This window comes from Pseudophryne corroboree, unplaced genomic scaffold (assembly GCF_028390025.1).
Source record: "Pseudophryne corroboree isolate aPseCor3 unplaced genomic scaffold, aPseCor3.hap2 scaffold_403, whole genome shotgun sequence".
Lineage (NCBI taxonomy): Eukaryota > Metazoa > Chordata > Amphibia > Anura > Myobatrachidae > Pseudophryne > Pseudophryne corroboree.
The window spans coordinates 96,109-116,544 of NW_026970043.1; the positions used below are offsets into that span (position 1 = coordinate 96,109).

General features: G+C 46.8%; 19 non-coding genes and 1 pseudogene across 19 annotated transcripts; 7 read left to right on the forward strand and 13 right to left on the reverse strand.

Moving 5' to 3' along the window:
• Positions 1-28: 28 nt before the first annotated feature.
• On the reverse strand, positions 29-191 carry LOC135024190 (U1 spliceosomal RNA). Its single transcript, XR_010221038.1, has one exon. It is a non-coding gene; the product is annotated as a U1 spliceosomal RNA (small nuclear RNA).
• Positions 192-344: 153 nt separating this feature from the next.
• On the reverse strand, positions 345-499 carry LOC135024149 (U1 spliceosomal RNA; annotated as a pseudogene).
• A 797-nt stretch (positions 500-1,296) lies between these two features.
• On the reverse strand, positions 1,297-1,459 carry LOC135024041 (U1 spliceosomal RNA). Its single transcript, XR_010220917.1, has one exon. It is a non-coding gene; the product is annotated as a U1 spliceosomal RNA (small nuclear RNA).
• A 152-nt stretch (positions 1,460-1,611) lies between these two features.
• On the reverse strand, positions 1,612-1,775 carry LOC135024273 (U1 spliceosomal RNA). Its single transcript, XR_010221117.1, has one exon. It is a non-coding gene; the product is annotated as a U1 spliceosomal RNA (small nuclear RNA).
• A 674-nt stretch (positions 1,776-2,449) lies between these two features.
• On the reverse strand, positions 2,450-2,612 carry LOC135024144 (U1 spliceosomal RNA). The gene has a single exon (XR_010221005.1). It is a non-coding gene; the product is annotated as a U1 spliceosomal RNA (small nuclear RNA).
• A 152-nt stretch (positions 2,613-2,764) lies between these two features.
• On the reverse strand, positions 2,765-2,928 carry LOC135023964 (U1 spliceosomal RNA). The gene has a single exon (XR_010220841.1). It is a non-coding gene; the product is annotated as a U1 spliceosomal RNA (small nuclear RNA).
• A 144-nt stretch (positions 2,929-3,072) lies between these two features.
• On the forward strand, positions 3,073-3,188 carry LOC135024224 (U5 spliceosomal RNA). The gene has a single exon (XR_010221069.1). It is a non-coding gene; the product is annotated as a U5 spliceosomal RNA (small nuclear RNA).
• A 270-nt stretch (positions 3,189-3,458) lies between these two features.
• On the forward strand, positions 3,459-3,575 carry LOC135024255 (U5 spliceosomal RNA). Its single transcript, XR_010221100.1, has one exon. It is a non-coding gene; the product is annotated as a U5 spliceosomal RNA (small nuclear RNA).
• A 286-nt stretch (positions 3,576-3,861) lies between these two features.
• Positions 3,862-3,974, forward strand: LOC135024253 (U5 spliceosomal RNA). Its single transcript, XR_010221098.1, has one exon. It is a non-coding gene; the product is annotated as a U5 spliceosomal RNA (small nuclear RNA).
• Positions 3,975-8,787: 4,813 nt separating this feature from the next.
• Positions 8,788-8,950, reverse strand: LOC135024257 (U1 spliceosomal RNA). Its single transcript, XR_010221102.1, has one exon. It is a non-coding gene; the product is annotated as a U1 spliceosomal RNA (small nuclear RNA).
• Positions 8,951-9,094: 144 nt separating this feature from the next.
• Positions 9,095-9,210, forward strand: LOC135024220 (U5 spliceosomal RNA). The gene has a single exon (XR_010221065.1). It is a non-coding gene; the product is annotated as a U5 spliceosomal RNA (small nuclear RNA).
• A 270-nt stretch (positions 9,211-9,480) lies between these two features.
• LOC135024240 (U5 spliceosomal RNA) lies at positions 9,481-9,596 on the forward strand. The gene has a single exon (XR_010221086.1). It is a non-coding gene; the product is annotated as a U5 spliceosomal RNA (small nuclear RNA).
• A 286-nt stretch (positions 9,597-9,882) lies between these two features.
• Positions 9,883-9,998, forward strand: LOC135024212 (U5 spliceosomal RNA). Its single transcript, XR_010221058.1, has one exon. It is a non-coding gene; the product is annotated as a U5 spliceosomal RNA (small nuclear RNA).
• Positions 9,999-10,273: 275 nt separating this feature from the next.
• Positions 10,274-10,389, forward strand: LOC135024243 (U5 spliceosomal RNA). The gene has a single exon (XR_010221089.1). It is a non-coding gene; the product is annotated as a U5 spliceosomal RNA (small nuclear RNA).
• Positions 10,390-17,019: 6,630 nt separating this feature from the next.
• Positions 17,020-17,183, reverse strand: LOC135024066 (U1 spliceosomal RNA). The gene has a single exon (XR_010220938.1). It is a non-coding gene; the product is annotated as a U1 spliceosomal RNA (small nuclear RNA).
• A 671-nt stretch (positions 17,184-17,854) lies between these two features.
• LOC135024180 (U1 spliceosomal RNA) lies at positions 17,855-18,017 on the reverse strand. Its single transcript, XR_010221030.1, has one exon. It is a non-coding gene; the product is annotated as a U1 spliceosomal RNA (small nuclear RNA).
• Positions 18,018-18,169: 152 nt separating this feature from the next.
• On the reverse strand, positions 18,170-18,333 carry LOC135024013 (U1 spliceosomal RNA). The gene has a single exon (XR_010220889.1). It is a non-coding gene; the product is annotated as a U1 spliceosomal RNA (small nuclear RNA).
• Positions 18,334-19,001: 668 nt separating this feature from the next.
• Positions 19,002-19,165, reverse strand: LOC135024168 (U1 spliceosomal RNA). Its single transcript, XR_010221022.1, has one exon. It is a non-coding gene; the product is annotated as a U1 spliceosomal RNA (small nuclear RNA).
• Positions 19,166-19,317: 152 nt separating this feature from the next.
• Positions 19,318-19,481, reverse strand: LOC135024284 (U1 spliceosomal RNA). Its single transcript, XR_010221128.1, has one exon. It is a non-coding gene; the product is annotated as a U1 spliceosomal RNA (small nuclear RNA).
• A 670-nt stretch (positions 19,482-20,151) lies between these two features.
• LOC135024152 (U1 spliceosomal RNA) lies at positions 20,152-20,314 on the reverse strand. The gene has a single exon (XR_010221010.1). It is a non-coding gene; the product is annotated as a U1 spliceosomal RNA (small nuclear RNA).
• Positions 20,315-20,436: the final 122 nt, after the last annotated feature.

The following is a 20,436-nucleotide window of genomic DNA, read 5'->3' on the forward strand; positions in this document are numbered from 1 at the left end:
AGGCTGGAGAGAGACCTGAGACAAAGAGATCTGAATTATACGAGAGCCGACCAGGGGAAACACAAATTATGCAGTCAAGCTTCCCACATTTGGGGAAATCGCAGGGGCACCACACCCAGAGTGCAATGGGTGAGCCTTGCCCTGGGAGAAGATCCTTCATGATCATAGTATCTCACCTGGCAAGTAAGTAGGAGTTGGGCTAGAGCTGGGGAGGGTCGCTGCTCGGGCACCCCCCCTGTCAAGTTAAAGAGATCCAACTGAGGCAGCACAAGGGAACTCTCGAAAGAAGAACAAGGCTAGAGGAAGATCTGAGACAAAGAAATCTGACTTTTACCAGAGCTGTCCAGAGGAAAGCACAAACACAGTCCCCCACTACCACAAATAATGCAGTCGAGTTTCCCACATTTGGGGAAATCACAGGGGTCAGCATACCCAGAATGCAATGAATGAACCTCACCCTGGGAGAACAATCTTCATGACCATGTCCCCAGATGAGAGTTCCCTTGTGCTGCCTCAGTTGAATCTCCTTTACTTGACAGAGATGTGCCTGAGCAGCGGCCCTCCCCAACCCTATCCCAAATCATACTTATTTTGCATAGGCGATACGCCTATGCAAAATAAGTATGATTTGGGATAGGGTTGGGGAGGGCCGCTGCTCAGGCACATCTCTGTCAAGTAAAGGAGATTCAACTGAGGCAGCACAAGGGAACTCTCATCTGGGGACAACAACTGCAGGGAGAACACATATTTTCAGATAAACATGGGAGGGCAGAAGGCTGCCTAATACTGAAGCACCCCCAAACAACAAACCAAATGCAACAACTAGTACAAGCATTCCTGGGGGAAGGCCTGCAGCAGATGGATTTGCATATAGTGATGTCATCCAAGCAGTGGGTCAAAGTTGGCTTCAACCCTCGTCTGCATATGAAAAGAGAAAAGGGGCGTGCAGGGCATGGCGGCCTTTTGCGGCGCTTGGATGACCCCTAGTTCGCATTAAACACCTCCACCCTCCTTCGGTGTGGGGCTCATGTTGGCTATGCCCCAGCCCCTGAAGCATTCAAGGTGATTTCTTGCAGCAGCTGGGCACTGTAACAGCTCCAGAGCTGCTCTGAACGGCAAGTAAAAGGGTGTGGGCCCTGCAGCACTACCTGTAGTTTGCATTGTGCATTGGAAGGCACAAAGTAAGCAGACGGGAGAAGTCAGGATAGTGCGCAAGGGCATAGAAGGGAGCGGCTCAAGAAAAGAGAAGTTGAAACAGACAGCAAACTAGGCTGGAGAGAGACCTGAGACAAAGAGATCTGAATTATACGAGAGCCGACCAGGGGAAACACAAATTATGCAGTCAAGTTTCCCACATTTGGGGAAATCGCAGGAGCAGCACACCCAGAGTGCAATGGGTGAGCCTTGCCCTGGGAGAAGCACCTACATGATCATAGTATCTCACCTGCCAGGTAAGTAGAAGTTGGGCTAGAGCTGGGGAGGGTCGCTGCTCGGGTACCCCCCTGTCAAGTGAAGGAGATTCAACTGAGGCAGCACAAGGGAACTCTCGAAAGAAGAACAAGGCTAGAGGAAGATCTGAGACAAATAAATCTGACTTTTACCAGAGCTGACCAGAGGAAAGCACAAACACAGTCCCCCACTACCACAAATAATGCAGTCGAGTTTCCCACATTTGGGGAAATCACAGGGGTCAGCATACCCAGAATGCAATGAATGAACCTCACCCTTGGAGAACAATCTTCATGACCATGGTATCTCCTATGCAAAATAAGTATGATTTGGGATAGGGCTGGGGAGGGCCGCTGCTCAGGCACATCTCTGTCAAGTAAAGGAGATTCAACTGAGGCAGCACAAGGGAACTCTCATCTGGGGACAACAACTGCAGGGAGAACACATATTTTCAGATGAACATGGGAGGGCAGAAGGCTGCCTAATAATGAAGCACCCCCAAACAACAAACCAAATGCAACAACTAGTGCAAGCATTCCTGGGGGAAGGCCTGCAGCAGATGGATTTGCATACGGTGATGTCATCCAAGCAGTGGGTCAAAGTTGGCTTCAACCCTCGTCTGCATATGAAAAGAGAAAAGGGGCGTGCAGGGCATAGCGGCCTTTTGCGGCGCTTGGATGACCCCTAGTTCGCATTAAACACCTCCACCCTCCTTCGGTGTGGGGCTCATGTTGGCTATGCCCCAGCCCCTGAAGCATTCAAGCTGATTTCTTGCAGCAGCTGGGCACTGTAACAGCTCCAGAGCTGCTCTGTACGGCAAGTAAAAGGGTGTGGGCCCTGCAGCACTACCTGTAGTTTGCATTGTGCATTGGAAGGCACAAAATAAGCAGACAAGAGGAGAAGTCAGGATAGTGCACAAGGGTATAAAAGGGAGGGGCTCATGAAAAAAGAAGTGGAAACAGACAGCAAACTAGGCTGGAGAGAGACCTGAGACAAAGAGATCTGAATTATACGAGAGCCGACCAGGGGAAACACAAATTATGCAGTCAAGCTTCCCACATTTGGGGAAATCGCAGGGGCACCACACCCAGAGTGCAATGGGTGAGCCTTGCCCTGGGAGAAGCACCTTCATGATCATAGTATCTCACCTGGCAGGTAAGTAGGAGTTGGGCTAGAGCTGGGGAGGGTCGCTACTCGGGCACCCCCCTGTCAAGTGAAAGAGATCCAACTTAGGCAGCACAAGGGAACTCTCGAAAGAAGAACAAGGCTAGAGGAAGATCTGAGACAAATAAATCTGACTTTTACCAGAGCTGACTAGAGGAAAGCACAAACACAGTCCCCCACTACCACAAATAATGCAGTCGAGTTTCCCACATTTGGGGAAATCACAGGGGTCAGCATACCCAGAATGCAATGAATGAACCTCACCCTGGGAGAACAATCTTCATGACCATGGTATCGCCTATGCAAAATAAGTATGATTTGGGATAGGGCTGGGGAGGGCCGCTGCTCAGGCACATCTCTGTCAAGTAAAGGAGATTCAGCTGAGGCAGCACAAGGGAACTCTCATCTGGGGACAACAACTGCAGGGAGAACACATATTTTCAGATAAAAATCTTGGTCATGCTCTGGTTTCTCTTCAGAACGAACAAATCTTTCGCCTCTTACTAAAGATTTCCGTGGAGAGGAGCAAAACCGAGTTTTATCTCAATTTTTGCATGCCCCATCTTTTTGGGGTTTCTTTTACCGGTTTAAAGATAGAATGAGTGTGCTTTAATGTAAGCTCATTTGCATAGAAGTGACAGTAAATGTTTATTTATGTTCAAACAGAACTTTCTTGACCATGCTACTTGCTTTAAAGATCTGGGAGCACATGGAATACAGTACAAACCATGCTTATAGCAAGGAGAAGCCAGGTGAGAAATCTGCTTTCTTTCAAATTGGGCGCTCACTTTGATCTGAATGAGGACTGCTGGCACAGCACTCAGGCGACAGGTGGAATCTTGGTCATGCTCTGGTTTCTCTTCAGAATGAACAAATCTTTCGCCTTTTATTAAAGATTATCCGTGGAGAGGAGCAAAACTGAGTTTTATCTCAATTTTTGCATGCCCCATATTATTGGGGTTTCTTTTATCAGTTTAAAGACAGAACGAGTGTGCTTTCTTGTTAGCTTTAATGTAAGTTTATTTGCATAACAATGACAATAAATGTCTGTTTCTTTTCAAGCAGAACTTTCTTGACCATACTAATTGCTTGAAAGATCTGGGAGCACATGGAAAAGAGTACAAACCATGTTTATAGCAAGGGGAAGCCTGGTGAGAAATCTGCTTTCTTTCTTTCAAATTGGGTGCTCACTTTGAGCTGAATGAGGACTGCTGGCATGGCACTCAGGCGACAGGTGGAATCTTGGTCATGCTCTGGTTTCTCTTCAGAACGAACAAATCTTTCGCCTTTTACTAAAGATTTCCGTGGAGAGGAGCAAAACTGAGTTTTATCTCAATTTTTGCATGCCCCATATCATACCTCCCAACTGTCCCGATTTTCGCGGGACAGTCCCGTTTTTTGGGGACTGTCCCGCTGTCCCACCTGCGGGCCGCAGTGTCCCGCGGTGGGGAGGACAGTTGGGAGGCTCTGTCTGTCGCTGCCCTGCTTAGCAGAGCAGCGGTGAATAGTCGCTGTGCGCACAGCGTCTATTCACTGAAGTCAGAGGGAGAGGTGGCATGCCAGCGGCTCACAGAGCGCTGGGCATGCCCCCTCAGTGCCGAAAACGGGGGCGTGACTCGCGATCGCGGGTCCTCCCGCGAAGCCATGCCCTTTTTACTTAGGCCACGCCCTTTTTGGGAGCGCGTGCGACTTCGCCGCGCGTGTGTCCCTCTTTGCGAGCCGACAAAGTTGGGAGGTATGCCCATATTATTGGGGTTTCTTTTATCAGTTTAAAGACAGAACGAGTGTGCTTTCTGGTTAGCTTTAATGTAAGTTTATTTGCATAACAATGACAGTAAATGTTTGTTTCTTTTCAAACAGAACTTTCTTGACCATGCTACTTGCTTGAAAGATCTGGGAGCACATGGAAAACAGTACAAACCATGCAGTATCACAAGAGCCTTTATTTGATCTTTCATGAAGATAGAGCAGAATTGAGGACACGTCAACAATTTCTGCCGAAGGTGGTTCATCTTTCCACATGGTGCCTTTGGCCACTGACACCTTCGTTGAGTCAAAGTCTCTGGCTGTGGTCAGAACTTTGAAAATTTATGTCACCAGAACGGTTCAGATTAGGAAAACAGAGGCTCTGTTTGTCCTGTATGCTCCCAACAGGATTGGGTGTCCTGCTTCCATGTAGACCATTATGCGCTGGATCTGTGGTAAGATTCAGCATGCTCATTCCATGGCAGGATTGCCGTTACTGAATTAGGTGAAGACCCATTCTACTAGAAAGGTGGGTTCATCCTGGGCAGCTGGTCGGGGAGTCTCGGCATTGCAACTTTGCCGAGCAGCTATTTAGTAAACACTTTTGCTAAGTTTTACAAGTTTGATACCTTGGCCGATGATAACTTCAAGTTGGGTCATTCGGTGCTGCAGAGTCGTACGCACTCTTCCACCCGTTCAAGAGCTTTGGTATAACCCCATGGTTCTTAATGTGACCCCAGCATCCTCTAGGTCGTATGAGAAAATAGGATTTTAATACCTACCGGTAAATCCTTTTCTCTTAGTCTGTAGAGGATGCTGGGCACCCGTCCCAGTCCATACTGTGTCTGCAGTTATTACTTGTGGTTATACACATGTTGTGTTATGGTTCTGGTCAGCTTTTTGCTGCAATTATTCATGCCGTTGGCTTGTGTTCTGTTGAATGCCACGTTCTGCGGCATGCTTAAGGTGTGAGCTGGTAAGATGCTCACCTTAGTTTAACAATAAATCCTTTCCTCGAAATGTCCGTCTCCATGGGCACAGTTCCTATAACTGGAGTCTGGAGGAGGGGCATAGAGGGAGGAGCCAGTTCACACCCTTTAATAGTCTTAAAGTGCCCATGTCTCTTGCGGATCCCGTCTATACCCCATGGTTCTTAATGTGACCCCAGCATCCTCTACGGACTAAGAGAAAAGGATGCCCTTGCGCACTATCCTGACTTCTCCTCCCGTCTGCTTACTTTGTGCCTTCCAACGCACAATGCAAACTACAGGTGGTGCTGCAGGGCCCACACCCTTTTACTTGCCTTACAGAACAGCTCTGGAGCTGTTACAGTGCCCAGCTGCTGCAAGAAATCAGCTTGAATGCTTCAGGGGATGGGGCATGGCCAACATGAGCCCCACACCAAAGGAGGGTGGGGGTGTTTAATGAGAACTAGGGGTCATCCAAGCACTGCAAAAGGCCGCCATGCCCTGCACGCCCCTTTTCTCTTTTCATATGCAGATGAGGGTTCCAGCCAACTTTGGCCCACTGCTTGAATAACATCACTGTATGCAAATCCGTCTGCTGCAGACCTTCCCCCAGGAAGGCTTGTACTAGATGTTGCATATGGTTTGATATTTGATGGTGCTTCAGTATTAGGCAGCCTTCCGCCCTCCCATGTTCATCTGAAAAGATGTGGTCTCCCTGCAGTTGTTGTCCCCAGACGAGAGTTCCCTTGTGCTTCCTCAGTTGAATCTCCTTAACTTGACGGGGGAGGGGCTGCCCGAGCAGCCACCCTCCCCAGCCCTATCCCAACTCATACTTATTTTGCATATGAGATCTCTTGATCATGAAGATTGTTCTCACAGGGTGAGGTTCATCCATTATATTTTAAAATAGGAAGGTACAAATTACATATTTGAATTGCATTTATGTGCTGGATTCAAATGTCCCCCCCCCCCCCTTCCTTTCTCAATTGTGCCCGTCAGCAGCTATTCTAAGGTTGCTGCCAATGGGTGTGACACATTAATTTCTTCTGTGGGGTACACTGGACTCCACAAGGATTCACATTGGGGTGTAGAGTAGGATCTTGATCTGAGGCACCAACCGGCTCAAAGCTTTTGACTGTTCCCAAGATGCTCAGTGCATTCTCCTCTATAACCCCGCTTCCATGAACAGGGAGCTCAGTTTGTAGTTGGTGCCTTCAGTAGCAGGCCACTTAACAGGGGCCTGCCTCAGGCAGCCTATTCTTAGCTATAAATTTTGACAAGAAAAGAAGAACTTGTTTTATGAGAATCTACAAGGGCTGCAGCAGGCTAGGTCTAATAGACATCTTTACTGCAGCTTCATCACTCCCAGCGGCGCTGTATACTCCCGTGCCCTGGTTGCTGGGTCACTGCAGCGGAGGGTCCGGTTTCATCCTAAGGTCAGTCACACACACACCACCCTTCCGGATCACGAGGCCGCTGATGAAGGGGAGCGTGGCCGTAGGGGGTGGACCGTGTGCGCACTGGCGTGGACACTGATTACTGGGCAGCCGCTCCACTAGCCACCAGGTACAGTTAAGGAGCACAGGTCTGGGGGTTTTTCTCCTATATTAACCCAATTTTGTACTGCCCGCAGCGCATTGTGATAGGTAATAGGGCCTGATTCAGGTTGGATTGCAATCACAATAAGCGATCCAACTGCAAAAATTGCTAAGAGCATACGCATGTGCCTGCATTTTCTGCGGCACCCCGCAGAGAATGCGATCGCCTCTGCCTGTCAATCGGGGCGGGGGGGGATAGGTGGGTCAGCAACACTCCATTTCCAAGTCAGGGATGGAGCGGTGCGGGGGCAAGGCTTCAAAATGGGGTCTGCAACGGAGTAGACACAGGGGGCGTGGTCACAGCGGCTGTATGACATCACATTCAGCCGCTGTGATCACAAAAATGGTGGCGGCTTCCTGCGCGCACATACAGTCTGCACCAGCAGGAGGCTACACCATTTTTTATGATCACGCTGAACTGCAGTGCGACTGCAATTACAGCATGGTCAAGAAGGGAGGCGTCATGCTGGGTGGCCATGCCCTTTCACTGTGCAGGAGCCAGCACCGCTCACACACTAGTCCCCGGGTGCAGCCCCCAACCCCCGGGACACCCGGAGCAACAAAATGTAGATTCAGGCCACCAGGCCACGCCCCTACCTATGAAACCATGCCTCCTTTTTACCATTGCGCTGCTTATCTGCGCGCACTGCATTACAATCTCCCTCGCCACCTCTCTGGGTGTCACCAGTGATAGTGACACCTCTGCCATGCTTGTAGCAGCTGGTCCTAAGATCTACGCCTCAAGCCCTGAGTGTTTGCCCTTGTGACTTGTTGATCATCATAGCGAAGCAGATGCTTACAGAAAACTGCAGGGGCTTAGATTGAAAATAAAAAAATTGATTGGTATAAGGTAGAGAGGAGCGGGTTCGGTTCTCCGAGAACCGAATTCCCCACGAACTCCACGTTGTTTACACTGGTCCGAGGCAGGCTCGGTTGTTCCCGCCTGACTCGCAAAACCTGAACAAGGGAAAATGTCATCATCCCGCTGTCGGATTCTCGCGAGATTCGGATTCCATATAAAGAGCTGCGCGTTGCCGCCATTTTTACTCGTGCATTGAAGAGAGAGCGGAATGGACGTGGCTATGTTCTCTCAGTGGAAATCTCAATATCAGTGCTCAGTATCAGTGGTTACTTATTGCTGCTCAGTAATACTAGTAGTGTGTCTCTCCTGCTCAGTGTCAGTTCTCAGTAGTATCCTCATCAGTGCTCAGTATCACTGCTCATTGTCTTGTGCTGCATTGTGGTGCTCAGCATACTACAGTACATTACTAATAGTCCAGTGCTGCATCTTGCTGCTCAGTGTCAGTTCTAGTATCCTCATCAGTGCTCACTATCACTGTTCATTGCATTTTGGTTTTCTGTATACTACAGTAACATAGTAATATAGTAACATATAGTAACATAGTTTTTGAGGTTGAATAGAGGCAAATTGCCCATCGTGTTCAACCTGTTTTAAGTTGTGATGATTCTACATACTTGCTGAATAATGTTTTATGACTAGTTAGCTACTATAACTCATGTTACCCCCGGATTAACCATGTTGATATTTTAAGTATTATAACCTTAGATAGCTTTTTCATTCAGAAATGTATCCATTCCTTTTTTAAATCCAATTACAGAGTCCGCCATTACCACCTTCCCTGGCAGGGAATTCCACATCCTGATTGCCCTAACAGTAAAGATCATAGTATCTCACCTGGCAGGTAAGTAGGAGTTGGGCTAGAGCTGTGGAGGATTGCTGCTCGGGCACCCCCTGTCAAGTGAAGGAGATCCAACTGAGGCAGCACAAGGGAACTCTCGAAAGAAGAACAAGGCTAGAGGAAGATCTGAGACAAAGAAATCTGACTTTTACCAGAGCTGACCAGAGGAAAGCACAAACACAGTCCCCCACTACCACAAATAATGCAGTCGAGTTTCCCACATTGGGGAAATCACAGGGGTCAGCATACCCAGAATGCAATGAATGAACCTCACCCTGGGAGAACAATCTTCATGACCATGGTATCTCCTATGCAAAATAAGTATGATTTGGGATAGGGCTGGGGAGGGCCGCTGCTCAGGCACATCTCTGTCAAGTAAAGGAGATTCAACTGAGGCAGCACAAGGGAACTCTCATCTGGGGACAACAACTGCAGGGAGAACACATATTTTCAGATGAAAATCTTGGTCATGCTCTGGCTTCTCTTCAGAACGAACAAATCTTTCGCCTTTTACTAAAGATTTCCGTGGAGAGGAGCAAAACTGAGTTTTACCTCAATTTTTGCATGCCCCATCTTTTTGGATTTTCTTTTATCGGTTTAAAGATAGAATGAGTGTGCTTTAATGAAAGCTCATTTGCATAGAAATTACAGTAAATGTTTGTTTCTTTTCAAACAGAACTTTCTTGACCATGCTACTTGCTTGAAAGATCTGGGAGCACATGGAATACAGTACAAACCATGCTTATAGCAAGGAGAAGCCAGGTGAGAAATCTGCTTTCTTTCAAATTGGGCGCTCACTTTGATCTGAATGAGGACTGCTGGCATGGCACTCAGGCGACAGGTGGAATCTTGGTCATGCTCTGGTTTCTCTTCAGAATGAACAAATCTTTCGCCATTTATTAAAGATTTCCGTGGAGAGGAGCAAAACTGAGTTTTATCTCAATTTTTGCATGCCCCATATTATTGGGGTTTCTTTTATCAGTTTAAGGACAGAATGAGTGTGCTTTCTTGTTGGCTTTAATGTAAGTTTATTTGTATAACAATGACAGTAAATGTCTGTTTCTTTTCAAACAGAACTTTCTTGACCATGCTACTTGCTTGAAAGATCTGGGAGCACATGGAAAAGAGTACAAACCATGCTTATAGCAAGGGGAAGCCTGGTGAGAAATCTGCTTTCTTTCTTTCAAATTGGGTGCTCACTTTGAGCTGAATGAGGACTGCTGGCATGGCACTCAGGCGACAGGTGGAATCTTGGTCATGCTCTGGTTTCTCTTCAGAACGAACAAATCTTTCGCCTTTTACTAAAGATTTCCGTGGAGAGGAGCAAAACTGAGTTTTATCTCAAATTTTGCATTCCCCATCTTATTGGGGTTTTATTTTATCTGTTTAAAGATAGAACGAGTGTGCTTTAATGTAAGCTCATTTGCATAGAAATGACAGTAAATGTTTGTTTCTTTTCAAACAGAACTTTCTTGACTATACTAATTGCTTGAAAGATCTGGGAACACATGGAAAAGAGTACAAACCATGTTTATAGCTAGGGGAAGCCTGGTGAGAAATCTGCTATCTTTCTTTCAAATTGGGTGCTCACTTTGAGCTCAATGAGAACTGCTGGCATGGCACTCAGGCGACAGGTGGAATCTTGGTCATGCTCTGGTTTCTCTTCAGAACTAACAAATATTTCGCCTTTTATTAAAGATTTCCGTGGAGAGGAGCAAAACTGAGTTTTATCTCAATTTTTGCATGCCCCATATTATTGGGGTTTCTTTTATCAGTTTAAAGACAGAACGAGTGTGCTTTCTTGTTAGCTTTAATGTAAGTTGCCATAGATGCAGTGAAACACACGTGTAGGGCACGGCGTGTCCGCGTGTATTTGACTCATGTGAAATGTTATAAAACAAAAATATATGATTATGATGTTAGCTGTTAGTCTCCACTAATAGGGAATAGAAGCTGAGCTATAAGAAAGGAATACACTAGATATGATGTCACTTAGCAGATACAATGTCTAAAGTGCATACAGATAGCTACTAATAACTCTTGATAAGAAAGTATATCAGTGTGGGTATATTTATATGATGGGATATTGGGACTAGTGAATATATATCACTCCTGCTGTCCAGATTGGCAATAACCAGACAATTATGATAAGAGTAGAGATGTCACATGGGCTGCTATAGATATTAATTTAATGCTGTATGTGTCATTTGTTACAAATGGATACATTTTCTATGAGTCAGCCTAGCAGCTGCATGTTCTAACAGAACACTATCCTCACACAGAATCTGCTAACCTTGAGATAACTAAATGACAGTGTGTAACAGTCTCTTTACTATAAGACTGTTACAAAGTAATATATATATTTGAAGTCAGTCTAGCAGCTGTGTGTTCCAGCAGTTTATAAGACAAAGAAAATCTCCTATTGTGGAATCTAGACACATGGGACTGCTGGCCTGTGTCATACTATTTCTATGTAATACCAGTAACATGTATATAACTGTTACATAATTGTTACAAATGGATAAATCTTTGAGTCAGCCTAGCAGCTGCATGTCCTAACAGGACACCATAAATCCTTTACAGTGTAACAAATTGATTGGTAACACTTAAAGGCTGGAGAGCAGTTATATGCCTTACTAGCATACTCAATATACCACATTATTACACCAGTTACCACGATTATTGACAGCGCATTTGATATATTATATTACCCTCACACTGAGTCTGTTTACCTTTAGATAACTAAGTGACCGAATATGTAACAGTTTCTCTATCATAAGACTGTTACAAAGTGAGATAGATATATTTGGAAGTCAGTCAAACAGCTGTGTGTTTCAGCGGTTTATAAGAAAATTCCTCATTGTGGAATCTGGACCACTAAGGGTTATTATATATATAGCACATGGAATTGCCACATCTCCCTATATGATAATTTCATTACACTGTAACATAATAAGAATTAACTCTTTAACAGTGTAAATAGAGAGTAATGAATCTCTGACACATGGAATATATTATTTCTTAGATGAATTGGATAAACCATTATGACAGACACTTTGCTTCCTAATAAGAATTGAGGTGGCTATACCTCTAAGGAAAGCATTATTGCCTACGCCTAGATCAGATTAAATAAGATCTGGCTGAATATATGAAGGAAGGTTGCTATTTATATGAGAATTGGAATTGCTATATTCCTTAAGGCAACCCCACCGATTGATATATGTTGTCAATTAAGTATATCTGAACGGCTATATCTGGACCAGATTTAATAAGATCTGGCTGATTATATGAAGGAGGGCTGCTATTTATATTGGAATTGCCATATTCCTTAAGGCAACCGCACCTGTTGGTATATCTCGCCAATTAACTATATCTAAACAGCTAAATTAAAGCTATTCATCATTTTTTTAGTTTGGATATTAATAAATATGATCTTTCCATGATGCATAGAGATTTCCCTATCAAGTGATTCCTTATCCGATATAGAAAGCTATCCCCCTGTGGTATTGAATTTAGGAATATAGTCTTAGGGGACACAGAGAAATAAGTGATCCCCATCTACCTAAGCACCCCACAAATTGGAGGTTAGCTTACCGGTTATACTCAATCACCCCCACAAATTCGCCAATGGGGATGGCTTCCCGGGAGGTAACCCCTATTGAGTGAAGGGAGTATATAGGATACGACCCAGTGGTACCTGACGACATAGATACTAACAGCTATTTAATAACATTACGCTAGAAAGTGATTATTAGCAACATATATATCTATATAAACAACCCCGCCAGGGTTGTGCCTTCAAAAATAATCACACACGGACACGCTTTTTAAACCTTTTTTTCACATCTCTTTATTCTTCTTATGCACATGTATGTTAGTTCTGTGATTTTAACCTTTATGTTTCACTGCAGTTTGGGATAATAATATTAATATTTATCCAATTTTAATACATACTTAATAAAGGTTATATTTTATGATTCATTCATTCTGTCCAGTGCGTCAACAGTGCAGATTTCTTCTTGTTTTTTCTCCCAAATTCTATAACAATGACAGTAAATGTTGTTTCTTTTCAAACAGAACTTTCTTGACCATGCTACTTGCTTGAAAGATCTGGGAGCACATGGAAAACAGTACAAACCATGCAGTATCACAAGAGCCTTTATTTGATCTTTCATGAAGATAGAGCAGAATTGAGGACACGTCAACAATTTCTGCCGAAGGTGGTTCATCTTTCCACATGGTGCCTTTGGCCACTGACACCTTCGTTGAGTCAAAGTCTCTGGCTGTGGTCAGAACTTTGAAAATTTATGTCACCAGAACGGTTCAGATTAGGAAAACAGAGGCTCTGTTTGTCCTGTATGCTCCCAACAGGATTGGGTGTCCTGCTTCCATGTAGACCATTATGCGCTGGATCTGTGGTAAGATTCAGCATGCTCATTCCATGGCAGGATTGCCGTTACTGAATTAGGTGAAGACCCATTCTACTAGAAAGGTGGGTTCATCCTGGGCAGCTGGTCGGGGAGTCTCGGCATTGCAACTTTGCCGAGCAGCTATTTAGTAAACACTTTTGCTAAGTTTTACAAGTTTGATACCTTGGCTGATGATAACCTCAAGTTGGGTCATTCGGTGCTGCAGAGTCGTACGCACTCTCCCACCCGTTCAAGAGCTTTGGTATAACCCCATGGTTCTTAATGTGACCCCAGCATCCTCTAGGTCGTATGAGAAAATAGGATTTTAATACCTACCGGTAAATCCTTTTCTCTTAGTCCGTAGAGGATGCTGGGCACCCGTCCCAGTCCATACTGTGTCTGCAGTTATTACTTGTGGTTATACACATGTTATGTTATGGTTCTGGTCAGCTTTTTGCTGCAATTGTTCATGCCGTTGGCTTGTGTTCGGTTGAATGCCACGTTCTGCGGCATGCTTAAGGTGTGAGCTGGTAAGATGCTCACCTTAGTTTAACAATAAATCCTTTCCTCGAAATGTCCGTCTCCCTGGGCACAGTTCCTATAACTGGAGTCTGGAGGAGGGGCATAGAGGGAGGAGCCAGTTCACACCCTTTGAAAGTCTTAAAGTGCCCATGTCTCTTGCGGATCCCGTCTATACCCCATGGTTCTTAATGTGACCCCAGCATCCTCTACGGACTAAGAGAAAAGGATGCCCTTGCGCACTATCCTGACTTCTCCTCCCGTCTGCTTACTTTGTGCCTTCCAACGCACAATGCGAACTACAGGTGGTGCTGCAGGGCCCACACCCTTTTACTTGCCTTACAGAACAGCTCTGGAGCTGTTACAGTGCCCAGCTGCTGCAAGAAATCAGCTTGAATGCTTCAGGGGATGGGGCATGGCCAACATGAGCCCCACACCAAAGGAGGGTGGGGGTGTTTAATGCGAACTAGGGGTCATCCAAGCACCGCAAAAGGCCGCCATGCCCTGCATGCCCCTTTTCTCTTTTCATATGCAGATGAGGGTTCCAGCCAACTTTGGCCCACATCTTGGATGACATCACCGTATGCAAATCCGTCTTCTGCAGACCTTCCCCCAGGAATGCTTGTACTAGTTGTTGCATATGGTTTGATATTTGATGGTGCTTCAATATTAGGCAGCCTTCCACCCTCCCATGTTCATCTGAACAGATGTGGTCTCCCTGCAGTTGTTGTCCCCAGACGAGAGTTCCCTTGTGCGTCCTCAGTTGAATCTCCTTAACTTGACGGGGGAGGGGCTGCCCGAGCAGCCACCCTCCCCAGCCCTATCCCAACTCATACTTATTTTTGCATATGAGATCTCTTGATCATGAAGATTGTTCTCACAGGGTGAGGTTCATCCATTATATTTTAAAATAGGAAGGTACAAATTACATATTTGAATTGCATCTATGTGCTGGATTCAAATGTCCCCCCCCCCCCTTCCTTTCTCAATTGTGCCCGTCAGCAGCTATTCTAAGGTTGCTGCCAATGGGTGTGACACATTAATTTCTTCTGTGGGGTACACTGGACTCCACAAGGATTCACATTGGGGTGTAGAGTAGGATCTTGATCTGAGGCACCAACCGGCTCAAAGCTTTTGACTGTTCCCAAGATGCTCAGCGCATCCTCCTCTATAACCCCGCTTCCATGAACAGGGAGCTCAGTTTGTAGTTGGTGCCTTCAGTAGCAGGCCACTTAACAGGGGCCTGCCTCAGGCAGCCTATTCTTAGCTATTAATTTTGACAAGAAAAGAAGAACTTGTTTTATGAGAATCTACAAGGGCTGCAGCAGGCTAGGTCTAATAGACATCTTTACTGCAGCTTCATCACTCCCAGCGGCGCTGTATACTCCCGTGCCCTGGTTGCTGGGTCACTGCAGCGGAGGCTCCAGTTTCTTCCTAAGGTCAGTCACACACACACCGCCCTTCCGGATCACGAGGCCGCTGATGAAGGGGAGCGTGGCCATAGGGGGTGGACCGTGTGCGCACTGGCGTGGACACTGATTACTGGGCAGCCGCTCCACTAGCCACCAGGTACAGTTAAGGAGCACAGGTCTGGGAGTTTTACTCCTATATTAACCCAATTTTGTACTGCCCGCAGCGCATTGTGATAGGTAATAGGGCCTGATTCAGGTTGGAATGCAATCACAATAAGCGATCCAACTGCAAAAATTGCTAACAGCATACGCATGTGCCTGCATTTTCTGCGGCACCCCGCAGAGAATGCGATCGCCTCTGCCTGTCAATCGGGGCGGGGGGGGGGGAGAGGGGGGTCAGCAACACTCCATTTCCAAGTCAGGGATGGAGCGGTGCGGGGGCAAGGCTTCAAAATGGGGTCTGCAACGGAGGAGACACAGGGGGCGTGGTCACAGCGGCTGTATGACATCACATTCAGCCGCTGTGATCACAAAAATGGTGGCGGCTTCCTGCGCGCACATACAGTCTGCACCAGCAGGAGGCTACACCATTTTTTATGATCACGCTGAACTGCAGTGCGACTGCAATTACAGCATGGTCAAGAATGGAGGTGTCATGATGGGTGGCCATGCCCTGTCACTGTGCAGGAGCCAGCACCGCACACACACTAGTCCCCGGGTGCAGCCCCCAACCCCCGGGACACCCGGAGCAACAAAATGTAGATTCAGGCCACCAGGCCACGCCCCTACCTATGAAACCATGCCTCCTTTTTACCATTGCGCTGCTTATCTGCGCGCACTGCATTACAATCTCCTTCGCCACCTCTCTGGGTGTCACCAGTGATAGTGACACCTCTGCCATGCTTGTAGCAGCTGGTCCTAAGATCTACGCCTCAAGCCCTGAGTGTTTGCCCTTGTGACTTGTTGATCATCATAGCAAAGCAGATGCTTACAGAAAACTGCAGGGGCTTAGATTGAAAATAAAAAAATTGATGGGTATAAGGTAGAGAGGAGCGGGTTCGGTTCTCCGAGAACCGAATTCCCGACGAACTCCACGTGGTTTACACTGGTCCGAGGCAGGCTCGGTTGTTCCCGCCTGACTCGGAAAACCTGAACAAGGGAAAATGTCATCATCCCGCTGTCGGATTCTCTCGAGATTCGGATTCCATATAAAGAGCTGCGCGTTGCCGCCATTTTTACTCGTGCATTGAAGAGAGAGCGGAGAGGACGTGGCTATGTTCTCTCAGTGGAAATCTCAATATCAGTGCTCAGTATCAGTGGTTACTTATTGCTGCTCAGTAATACTAGTAGTGTGTCTCTCCTGCTCAGTGTCAGTTCTCAGTAGTATCCTCATCAGTGCTCAGTATCACTGCTCATTGTCTTGTGCTGCATTGTGGTGCTCAGCATACTACAGTACATTACTAATAGTCCAGTGCTGCATCTTGCTGCTCAGTGTCAGTTCTAGTATCCTCATCAGTGCTCACTATCACTGCTCATTACATTGTGGTGTTCTGTATACTACAGTAACATAGTAATATAGTAACATATAGTAACATAGTTTTTGAGGTTGAATAGAGGCAAATTGCCCATCGTGTTCAACCTGTTTTAAGTTGTGATGATTCTACATACTTGCTGAATAATGTTTTATGACTAGTTAGCTACTATAACTCATGTTACCCCCGGATTAACCATGTTGATATTTTAAGTATTATAACCTTGGATAGCTTTTTCATTCAGAAATGTATCCATTCCTTTTTTAAATCCAATTACAGAGTCCGCCATTACCACCTTCCCTGGCAGGGAATTCCACATCCTGATTGCCCTAACAGTGAACATCATAGTATCTCACCTGGCAGGTAAGTAGGAGTTGGGCTAGAGCTGTGGAGGATTGCTGCTCGGGCACCCCCTGTCAAGTGAAGGAGATCCAACTGAGGCAGCACAAGGGAACTCTCGAAAGAAGAACAAGGCTAGAGGAAGATCTGAGACAAAGAAATCTGACTTTTACCAGAGCTGACCAGAGGAAAGCACAAACGCAGTCCCCCACTACCACAAATAATGCAGTCGAGTTTCCCACATTTGGGGAAATCACAGGGGTCAGCATACCCAGAGTGCAATGAATGAACCTCACCCTGGGAGAACAATCTTCATGACCATGGTATCTCCTATGCAAAATAAGTATGATTTGGGATAGGGCTGGGGAGGGCCGCTGCTCAGGCACATCTCTGTCAAGTAAAGGAGATTCAACTGAGGCAACACAAGGGAACTCTCATCTGGGGACAACAACTGCAGGGAGAACACATATTTTCAGATGAACATGGGAGGGCAGAAGGCTGCCTAACACTGAAGCACCCCCAAACAACAAACCAAATGCAACTACTAGTGCAAGCATTCCTGGGGGAAGGCCTGCAGCAGATGGATTTGCATATGGTGATGTCATCCAAGCAGTGGGTCAAAGTTGGCTTCAACCCTCGTCTGCATATGAAAATAAAAAAGGGGTGTGCAGGGCATGGCGGCCTTTTGCGGCGCTTGGATGACCCCTAGTTTGCATTAAACACCTCCACCTTCCTTCGGTGTGGGGCTCATGTTGGCTATGCCCCAGCCCCTGAAGCATTCAAGCTGATTTCTTGCAGCAGCTGGGCACTGTAACAGCTCCAGAGCTGCTCTGTAAAGCAAGTAAAAGGGTGTGGGCCCTGCAGCACTACCTGTAGTTTGCATTGTGCGTTGGAAGGCACAAAGTAAGCAGACGGGAGAAGTCAGGATAGTGCACAAGGGCATAGAAGGGAGCGGCTCAAGAAAAGAGAAGTGGAAACAGACAGCAAACTAGGCTGGAGAGAGACCTGAGACAAAGAGATCTGAATTATACGAGAGCCGACCAGAGGAAACACAAATTATGTAATCAAGTGTCCCACATTTGGGGAAATCGTAGGAGCAGCACACCCAGAGTGCATTGGGTGAGCCTTGCCCTGGGAGAAGCACCTTCCTGATCATAGTATCTCACCTGGCAGGTAAGTAGGAGTTGGGCTAGAGCTGGGGAGGGTCGCTGTTCGGGCACCCCCCTGTCAAGTGAAGGAGATCCAACTGAGGCAGCACAAGGAAACTCTCGAAAAAAGAACAAGGCTAGAGGAAGATCTGAGACAAAGAAATCTGACTTTTACCAGAGCTGACCAGAGGAAAGCACAAACACAGTCCCCCACTACCACAAATAATGCAGTCGAGTTTCCCACATTTGGGGAAATGACAGGGGTCAGCATACCCAGAATGCAATGAATGAACCTCACCCTGGGAGAACAATCTTCATGACAATGGTATCTCCTATGCAAAATAAGTATGATTTGGGATAGGGCTGGGGAGGGCCGCTGCTCAGGCACATCTCTGTCAAGTAAAGGAGATTCAACTGAGGCAGCACAAGGGAACTCTCATCTGGGGACAACAACTGCAGGGAGAACACATATTTTCAGATGAACATGGGAGAGCAGAAGGCTGCCTAATACTGAAGCACCCCCAAACAACAAACCAAATGCAACAACTAGTACAAGCATTCCTGGGAAAAGGTCTGCAGAAGACGGATTTGCATACGGTGATGTCATCCAAGCAGTGGGCCAAAGTTGGCTGGAACCCTCATCTGCATATGAAAAGAGAAAAGGGGTATGCAGGGCATGGCGGCCTTTTGCGGCGCTTGGATGACCCTTAGTTCGCATTAAACACCTCCACCCTCCGTCGGTGTGGGGCTCATGTTGGCTATGCCCCAGCCCCTGAAGCATTCAAGCTGATTTCTTGCAGCAGCTGGGCACTGTAACAGCTCCAGAGCTGCTCTGTAAGGCAAGTAAAAGGGTGTTGGCCCTGCAGCACTACCTGTAGTTTGCATTGTGCGTTGGAAGGCACAAAGTAAGCAGACAGGAGAAGTCAGGAGAGTGCACAAGGGCAAGGGCAGGGGCTCAAGAAAAGAGAAGTGGAAACAGACAGCAAACTAGGCTGGAGAGAGACCTGAGACAAAGAGATCTGAATTATACGAGTAGCCGACCAGAGGAAACACAAATTATGTAGTCAAGTGTCCCACATTTGGGGAAATCGTAGGAGCAGCACACCCAGAGTGCAATGGGTGAGCCTTGCCCTTGGAGAAGCACCTTCCTGATCATAGTATCTCACCTGGCAGGTAAGTAGGAGTTGGGCTAGAGCTGGGGAGGGTCGCTGCTCGGGCACCCCCCTGTCAAGTGAAGGAAATCCAACTGAGGCAGCACAAGGAAACTCTCAAAAAAAGAACAAGGCTAGAGGAAGATCTGAGACAAAGAAATCTGACTTTTACCAGAGCTGACCAGAGGAAAGCACAAACACAGTCCCCCACTACCACAAATAATGCAGTCGAGTTTCCCACATTTGGGGAAATCACAGGGGTCAGCATACCCAGAATGCAATGAATGAACCTCACCCTGGAAGAACAATCTTCATGACCATGGTATCTCCTATGCAAAATAAGTATGATTTGGGATAGGGCTGGGGAGGGCCGCTGCTCAGGCACATCTCTGTCAAGTAAAGGAGATTCAACTGAGGCAGCACAAGAGAACTCTCATCTGGGGACAACAACTGCAGGGAGAACACATATTTTCAGATGAACATGGGAGAGCAGAAGGCTGCCTAATACTGAAGCACCCCAAACAACAAACCAAATGCAACAACTAGTACAAGCATTCCTGGGGGAAGGTCTGCAGAAGACGTATTTGCATACGGTGATGTCATCCAAGCAGTGGGCCAAAGTTGGCTGGAACCCTCATCTGCATATGAAAAGAGAAAAGGGGTATGCAGGGCATGGCGGCCTTTTGCGGCGCCTGGATGACCCTTAGTTCGCATTAAACACCTCCACCCTCCGTCGGTGTGGGGCTCATGTTGGCTATGCCCCAGCCCCTGAAGCATTCAAGCTGATTTCTTGCAGCAGCTGGGCACTGTAACAGCTCCAGAGCTGCTCTGAAAGGCAAGTAAAAGGGTGTGGGCCCTGCAGCACTACCTGTAGTTTGCATTGTGCGTTGGAAGGCACAAAGTAAGCAGACAGGAGAAGTCAGGAGAGTGCACAAGGGCATAGAAGGCAGCGGCTCAAGAAAAGAGAAGTGGAAACAGACAGCAAACTAGGCTGGAGAGAGACCTGAGACAAAGAGATCTGAATTATACAAGAGCCGACCAGGGGAAACACAAATTATGCAGTCAAGTTTCCCACATTTGGGGAAATCGCAGGAGCAGCACACCCAGAGTGCAATGGGTGAGCCTTGCCCTGGGAGAAGCACCTTCATGATCATAGTATCTCACCTGGCAGTTATGTAGGAGTTGGGCTAGAGCTGGGGAGGGTCGCTGCTCGGGTACCCCCCTGTCAAGTGAAGGAGATCAAACTGAGGCAGCACAATGGAACTCTCGAAAGAAGAACAAGGCTAGAGGAAGATCTGAGA